Genomic DNA, 9,863 nt, shown 5'->3' on the forward strand with positions numbered 1-9,863 from the left:
TACGATAGAGGATAGGATAGGATAGAGGATACGATATAGGATTTAATAGGATAGAGGATAGGATACGATAAAGGATAGGATAGGATAGAAGATAGGATAGGATAGAGAATAGGATATAGGATTGGATAGGATAGCTGATAGGATAGGATAGAGGATAGGATAGGATAGAGGATAGGATATGATAGAGGATAGGATATAGGATTGGATAGGATAGAGGATAGGATATGATAGAGGATAGGATATGATAGAGGATAGGATATAGGATATAGGATTGGATAGGATAGAGGATAGGATAGGATAGAGGATAGGATAGGATAGAGGATAGGATAGGATAGAGGATAGGATAGGATAGAGGTTAGGATATGATAGAGGATAGGATAGGATAGTGGATAGGATAGGATAGAGGATAGGATAGGATAGAGGATAGGATAGGATAGAGGATAGTATAGGATAGAGGATGGGATAGGATAGAGGATAATATAGGATACAGGATAGGATAGAGGATAGGATAGGATAGAGGATAGGATAGGATAGAGGATAGGATACGATAGAGGATAGGATAGGATAGAGGATACGATATAGGATTTAATAGGATAGAGGATAGGATAGGATAGAGGATAGGATACGATAGAGGATAAGGATAGGATAGAGGATAGGATAGGATAGAGGATAGGATATGATAGAGGATACGATATAGGATTTAATAGGGTAGAGGATAGGATACGATAGAGGATAGGATAGGATAGAGGATAGGATAGGATAGAGGATACGATATAGGATTTAATAGGATAGAGGATAGGATACGATAGAGGATACGATAGGATAGAGGATAGGATAGGATAGAGAATAGGATAGGATAGAGGATAGGATAGGATAGAGGATAGGATAGGATAGAGGATAGTATAGGATAGAGGATGGGATAGGATAGAGGATAATATAGGATACAGGATAGGATAGAGGATAGGATAGGATAGAGGATAGGATAGGATAGAGGATAGGATAGGATAGAGGATACGATATAGGATAGAGGATAGGATAGGATAGAGGATACGATATAGGATTTAATAGGATAGAGGATAGGATACGATAGAGGATACGATAGGATAGAGGATAGGATAGGATAGAGAATAGGATAGGATAGAGGATAGGATAGGATAGAGGATAGGATAGGATAGAGGATAGTATAGGATAGAGGATGGGATAGGATAGAGGATAATATAGGATACAGGATAGGATAGAGGATAGGATAGGATAGAGGATAGGATAGGATAGAGGATAGGATACGATAGAGGATAGGATAGGATAGAGGATACGATATAGGATTTAATAGGATAGAGGATAGGATAGGATAGAGGATAGGATACGATAGAGGATAAGGATAGGATAGAGGATAGGATAGGATAGAGGATAGGATATGATAGAGGATACGATATAGGATTTAATAGGGTAGAGGATAGGATACGATAGAGGATAGGATAGGATAGAGGATAGGATAGGATAGAGAATAGGATAGGTTAGAGGATAGGATAGGGTAGAGGATAGGATACGATAGAGGATAAGGATAGGATAGAGGATAGGATAGGATAGAGGATAGGATAGGATAGAGGATAGGATACGATAGAGGATAAGGATAGGATAGAGGATAGGATAGGATAGAGGATAGGATAGGATAGATGATAGGATAGGATAGAGGATAGGATAGGATAGAGGATAGGATAGGATAGAGGATAGGATAGGATAGAGGATAGGATAGGATAGAGGATAGGATAGGATAGAGGATACGATATAGGATTAGATAGGATAGAGGATAGGATACGATAGTGGATAGGATAGGATAGAGAATAGGATATAGGATTGGATAGGATAGAGGATAGGATAGGATAGAGGATAGGATATTATAGAGGATAGGATAGGATAGAGGATAGGATACGATAGAGGATAGGATAGGATAGAGGATACGATATAGGATTTAATAGGATAGAGGATAGGATACGATAAAGGATAGGATAGGATAGAAGATAGGATAGGATAGAGAATAGGATATAGGATTGGATAGGATAGCTGATAGGATAGGATAGAGGATAGGATAGGATAGAGGATAGGATATGATAGAGGATAGGATATAGGATTGGATAGGATAGAGGATAGGATATGATAGAGGATAGGATATGATAGAGGATAGGATATAGGATATAGGATTGGATAGGATAGAGGATAGGATAGGATAGAGGATAGGATAGGATAGAGGATAGGATAGGATAGAGGATAGGATAGGATAGAGGTTAGGATATGATAGAGGATAGGATAGGATAGTGGATAGGATAGGATAGAGGATAGGATAGGATATGATAGTGGATAGGATAGGTTAGAGGATAGGATAGGATACAGGATAGGATAGGATAGAGGATACGATATAGGATTGGATAGGATAGAGGATAGGATATGATAGAGGATAGGATAGGATAGAGAATAGGATGGGATAGAGGATAGGATAGGATAGAGGATAGGATATGATAGAGGATAGGATAGGATAGAGGATAGGATAGGATACAGGATAGGATAGGATAGAGGATAGGATAGGATAGAGGATAGGATAGGATAGAGGATAGAATAGGATAGAGGATAGGATAGGATAGAGGATAGGATATGATACAGGATAGGATAGGATAGAGGATAGGATAGGATAGAGGATAGGATAGGATACAGGATAGGATAGGATAGAGGATAGGATATGATAGAGGATAGGATAGGATAGAGGATAGGATAGGATAGAGGATAGGATAGGATAGAGGATAGGATAGGATAGAGGATAGGATAGGATAGAGGATAGGATAGGATAGAGGATAGGATATGATAGAGGATGGGATAGGATAGAGGATAGGATAGGATTGAGGATAGGATAGGATAGAGGATAGGATAGGATAGAGGATAATATATGATAGAGGATAGGATAGGATAGAGGATAGGATAGGATAGAGGATAGGATAGGATAGAGGATAGGATAGGATAGAGAATAGGATATAGGATTGGATAGGATAGCGGATAGGATAGGATAGAGGATAGGATAGGATAGAGGATAGGATACGATAGAAGATATTATAGGATAGAGGATAGGATACGATAGAGGATAAGGATAGGATAGAGGATAGGATAGGATAGAGGATAGGATATGATAGAGGATGGGATAGGATAGAGGATAGGATAGGACTGAGGATAGGATAGGATAGAGGATAGGTTAGGATAGAGGATATGATACGATAGAGGATAGGATAGGATAGAGGATAGGATAGGATAGAGGATAGGATAGGATAGAGAATAGGATAGGATAGAGGATAGGATAGGATAGAGGATAGGATAGGATAGAGGATAGGATAGGATAGAGGATAGGATACGATAGAGGATAGGATAGGATAGAGGATACGATATAGGATTTAATAGGATGTAGGATAGGATACGATAAAGGATAGGATAGGATAGAGGATAGGATAGGAGAGAGAATAGGATATAGGATTGGTTAGGATAACGGATAGGATAGGATAGAGGATAGGATACGATAGAGGATAGGATAGGATAGAGAATAGGATATAGGATTGGATAGGATAGAGGATAGGATAGGATAGAGGATAGGATAGGATAGAGGATAGGATAGGATAGAGGATAGGATACGATAGAGGATAAGGATAGGATAGAGGATAGGATAGGATAGAGGATAGGATAGGATAGAGGATAGGATAGGATAGAGGATAGGATAGGGTAGAGGATAGGATACGATAGAGGATAAGGATAGGATAGAGGATAGGATAGGATAGAGGATAGGATAGGATAGAGGATAGGATAGGATAGAGGGTAGGATATGATAGAGGATAGGATATAGGATTGGGTAGGATAGAGGATAGGATAGGATAGAGGATAGGATAGGATAGAGGATAGGATATTATAGAGGATAGGATAGGATAGAGGATAGGATAGGATAGAGGATAGGATAGGATAGAGGATCCGATAGAGGATACGATATAGGATTGGATAGGATAGAGGATAGGATATGATAGAGGATAGGATAGGATAGAGGATAGGATAGGATAGAGAATAGGATATAGGATTGGATAGGATAACGGATAGGATAGAATAGAGGATTTAATAGGATAGAGGATAGGATAGGATAGAGGATACGATATAGGATTTAATAGGATAGAGGATAGGATACGATAGAGGATAGGATAGGATAGAGGATAGGATAGGATAGAGGATAGGATAGGATAGAGGATAGGATAGGATAGAGGATAGGATAGGATAGAGAATAGGATAGGATAGAGGATAGGATAGGATAGAGGATAGGATAGGATAGAGGATAGGATAGGATAGAGGATAGGATAGGATAGAGGATAATATAGGATAGAGGATAGGATAGGATAGAAGATAGGATAGGATAGAGGATAGGATAGGATAGAGAATAGGATACGATAGAGGATAGGATAGGATAGAGAATAGGATATAGGATTGGATAGGATAGAGGATAGAATAGGATAGAGGATAGGATAGGTTAGAGGATAGGACAGGATAGAGGATAGGATAGGATAGAGGATAGGATACGATAGTGGATAAGGATAGGATAGAGGATAGGATAGGATAGAGGATACGATATAGGATTTAATAGGATAGAGGATAGGATACGATAGAGGATAGGATAGGATAGAGGATAGGATAGGATAGAGGATAGGATAGGATAGAGGATAGGATAGGATAGAGGATAGGATAGGATAGAGGATAGGATAGGATAGAGGATAGGATAGGATAGAGGATAGGATAGGATAGGATAGGATAGAGGATAGGATAGGATAGAGGATAGGATAGGATAGAGGATAGGATACGATAGAGGATAGGATAGGATAGAGAATAGGATATAGGATTGGATAGGATAGCTGATAGGATAGGATAGAGGATAGGATAGGATAGAGGATAGGATATGATAGAGGATAGGATATAGGATTGGATAGGATAGAGGATAGGATATGATAGAGGATAGGATATGATAGAGGATAGGATATAGGATTGGATAGGATAGAGGATAGGATAGGATAGAGGATAGGATAGGATAGAGGATAGGATAGGATAGAGGTTAGGATATGATAGAGGATAGGATAGGATAGTGGATAGGATAGGATAGAGGATAGGATAGGATATGATAGTGGATAGGATAGGATAGAGGATAGGATAGGATACAGGATAGGATAGGATAGAGGATACGATATAGGATTGGATAGGATAGAGGATAGGATATGATAGAGGATAGGATAGGATAGAGAATAGGATGGGATAGAGGATAGGATAGGATAGAGGATAGGATATGATAGAGGATAGGATAGGATAGAGGATAGGATAGGATACAGGATAGGATAGGATAGAGGATAGGATAGGATAGAGGATAGGATAGGATAGAGGATAGAATAGGATAGAGGATAGGATAGGATAGAGGATAGGATATGATACAGGATAGGATAGGATAGAGGATAGGATAGGATAGAGGATAGGATAGGATACAGGATAGGATAGGATAGAGGATAGGATATGATAGAGGATAGGATAGGATAGAGGATAGGATAGGATAGAGGATAGGATAGGATAGAGGATAGGATAGGATAGAGGATAGGATAGGATAGAGGATAGGATATGATAGAGGATGGGATAGGATAGAGGATAGGATAGGATTGAGGATAGGATAGGATAGAGGATAGGATAGGATAGAGGATAATATATGATAGAGGATAGGATAGGATAGAGGATAGGATAGGATAGAGGATAGGATAGGATAGAGGATAGGATAGGATAGAGGATAGGATAGGATAGAGAATAGGATATAGGATTGGATAGGATAGCGGATAGGATAGGATAGAGGATAGGATAGGATAGACGATAGGATACGATAGAGGATATTATAGGATAGAGGATAGGATACGATAGAGGATAAGGATAGGATAGAGGATAGGATAGGATAGAGGATAGGATATGATAGAGGATGGGATAGGATAGAGGATAGGATAGGACTGAGGATAGGATAGGATAGAGGATAGGTTAGGATAGAGGATATGATACGATAGAGGATAGGATAGGATAGAGGATAGGATAGGATAGAGGATAGGATAGGATAGAGAATAGGATAGGATAGAGGATAGGATAGGATAGAGGATAGGATAGGATAGAGGATAGGATAGGATAGAGGATAGGATAGGATAGAGGATAGGATACGATAGAGGATAGGATAGGATAGAGGATACGATATAGGATTTAATAGGATATAGGATAGGATACGATAAAGGATAGGATAGGATAGAGGATAGGATAGGAGAGAGAATAGGATATAGGATTGGTTAGGATAACGGATAGGATAGGATAGAGGATAGGATACGATAGAGGATAGGATAGGATAGAGAATAGGATATAGGATTGGATAGGATAGAGGATAGAATAGGATAGAGGATAGGATAGGATAGAGGATAGGATAGGATAGAGGATAGGATAGGATAGAGGATAGGATAGGATAGAGGATAGGATAGGATAGAGGATAGGATACGATAGAGGATAAGGATAGGATAGAGGATAGGATAGGATAGAGGATAGGATAGTATAGAGGATAGGATAGGATAGAGGATAGGATAGGGTAGAGGATAGGATACGATAGAGGATAAGGATAGGATAGAGGATAGGATAGGATAGAGGATAGGATAGGATAGAGGATAGGATAGGATAGAGGGTAGGATATGATAGAGGATAGGATATAGGATTGGGTAGGATAGAGGATAGGATAGGATAGAGGATAGGATAGGATAGAGGATAGGATAGGATAGAGGATAGGATATGATAGAGGATAGGATAGAGGATAGGATAGGATAGAGGAGAGGATAGGATAGAGGATAGGATAGAGGATAGGATAGGATAGAGGATAGGATAGGATAGAGGATAATATAGGATAGAGGATAGGATAGGATAGAAGATAGGATAGGATAGAGGATAGGATAGGATAGAGAATAGGATACGATAGAGGATAGGATAGGATAGAGAATAGGATATAGTATTGGATAGGATAGAGGATAGAATAGGATAGAGGATAGGATAGGATAGAGGATAGGACAGGATAGAGGATAGGATAGGATAGAGGATAGGATACGATAGAGGATAAGGATAGGATAGAGGATAGGATAGGATAGAGGATACGATATAGGATTTAATAGGATAGAGGATAGGATACGATAGAGGATAGGATAGGATAGAGGATACGATATAGGATTTAATAGGATGTAGGATAGGATACGATAAAGGATAGGATAGGATAGAGGATAGGATAGGAGAGAGAATAGGATATAGGATTGGTTAGGATAACGGATAGGATAGGATAGAGGATAGGATACGATAGAGGATAGGATAGGATAGAGAATAGGATATAGGATTGGATAGGATAGAGGATAGAATAGGATAGAGGATAGGATAGGATAGAGGATAGGATAGGATAGAGGATAGGATAGGATAGAGGATAGGATAGGATAGAGGATAGGATAGGATAGAGGATAGGATAGGGTAGAGGATAGGATACGATAGAGGATAAGGATAGGATAGAGGATAGGATAGGATAGAGGATAGGATAGGATAGAGGATAGGATAGGATAGAGGGTAGGATATGATAGAGGATAGGATATAGGATTGGGTAGGATAGAGGATAGGATAGGATAGAGGATAGGATAGGATAGAGGATAGGATATTATAGAGGATAGGATAGGATAGAGGATAGGATAGGATAGAGGATAGGATAGGATAGAGGATAGGATAGGATAGAGGATCCGATAGAGGATACGATATAGGATTGGATAGGATAGAGGATAGGATATGATAGAGGATAGGATAGGATAGAGGATAGGATAGGATAGAGGATAGGATAGGATAGAGGATAGGATAGGATAGAGGATAGGATAGGATAGAGGATAGGATAGGATAGAGGATAGGATACGATAGAGGATAAGGATAGGATAGAGGATAGGATAGGATAGAGGATAGGATAGGATAGAGGATAGGATAGGATAGAGGATAGGATAGGGTAGAGGATAGGATACGATAGAGGATAAGGATAGGATAGAGGATAGGATAGGATAGAGGATAGGATAGGATAGAGGATAGGATAGGATAGAGGGTAGGATATGATAGAGGATAGGATATAGGATTGGGTAGGATAGAGGATAGGATAGGATAGAGGATAGGATAGGATAGAGGATAGGATATTATAGAGGATAGGATAGGATAGAGGATAGGATAGGATAGAGGATAGGATAGGATAGAGGATAGGATAGGATAGAGGATAGGATAGGATAGAGGATACGATATAGGATTGGATAGGATAGAGGATAGGATACGATAGAGGATAGGATAGGATAGAGGATAGGATATGATAGAGGATAGGATAGAGGATAGGATAGGATAGAGGATAGGATAGGATAGAGGATAGGATAGAGGATAGGATAGGATAGAGGATAGGATAGGATAGAGGATAATATAGGATAGAGGATAGGATAGGATAGAAGATAGGATAGGATAGAGGATAGGATAGGATAGAGAATAGGATACGATAGAGGATAGGATAGGATAGAGAATAGGATATAGTATTGGATAGGATAGAGGATAGAATAGGATAGAGGATAGGATAGGATAGAGGATAGGACAGGATAGAGGATAGGATAGGATAGAGGATAGGATACGATAGAGGATAAGGATAGGATAGAGGATAGGATAGGATAGAGGATACGATATAGGATTTAATAGGATAGAGGATAGGATACGATAGAGGATAGGATAGGATAGAGGACAGGATAGGATAGAGGATAGGATAGGATAGAGGATAGGATAGGATAGAGGATAGGATAGGATAGGATAGGATAGAGGATAGGATAGGATAGAGGATAGGATAGGATAGAGGATAGGATACGATAGAGGATAGGATAGGATAGAGAATAGGATATAGGATTGGATAGGATAGAGGATAGAATAGGATAGAGGATAGGATAGGATAGAGGATAGGACAGGATAGAGGATAGGATAGGATAGAGGATAGGATACGATAGAGGATAAGGATAGGATAGAGGATAGGATAGGATAGAAGATAGGATACGATAGAGGATAGGATAGGATAGAGAATAGGATATAGGATTGGATAGGATAGAGGATAGAATAGGATAGAGGATAGGATAGGATAGAGGATAGGATAGGATAGAGGATACGATAGAGGATAGGATAGGATAGAGGATAGGATACGATAGAGGATAAGGATAGGATAGAGTATAGGATAGGATAGAAGATAGGATACGATAGAGGATAGGATAGGATAGAGAATAGGATATAGGATTGGATAGGATAGAGGATAGAATAGGATAGAGGATAGGATAGGATAGAGGATAGGATAGGATAGAGGATACGATATAGGATTGGATAGGATAGAGGATATGATACGATAGAGGATAGGATAGGATAGAGGATAGGATAGGATAGAGGATAGGATAGGATAGAGAATAGGATAGGATAGAGGATAGGATAGGATAGAGGATAGGATAGGATAGAGGATAGGATAGGATAGAGGATAGGATACGATAGAGGATAGGATAGGATAGAGGATACGATATAGGATTTAATAGGATGTAGGATAGGATACGATAAAGGATAGGATAGGATAGAGGATAGGATAGGAGAGAGAATAGGATATAGGATTGGTTAGGATAACGGATAGGATAGGATAGAGGATAGGATACGATAGAGGATAGGATAGGATAGAGAATAGGATATAGGATTGGATAGGATAGAGGATAGAATAGGATAGAGGATAGGATAGG

This window comes from Halictus rubicundus, unplaced genomic scaffold (assembly GCF_050948215.1).
Source record: "Halictus rubicundus isolate RS-2024b unplaced genomic scaffold, iyHalRubi1_principal scaffold0401, whole genome shotgun sequence".
NCBI lineage: Eukaryota > Metazoa > Arthropoda > Insecta > Hymenoptera > Halictidae > Halictus > Halictus rubicundus.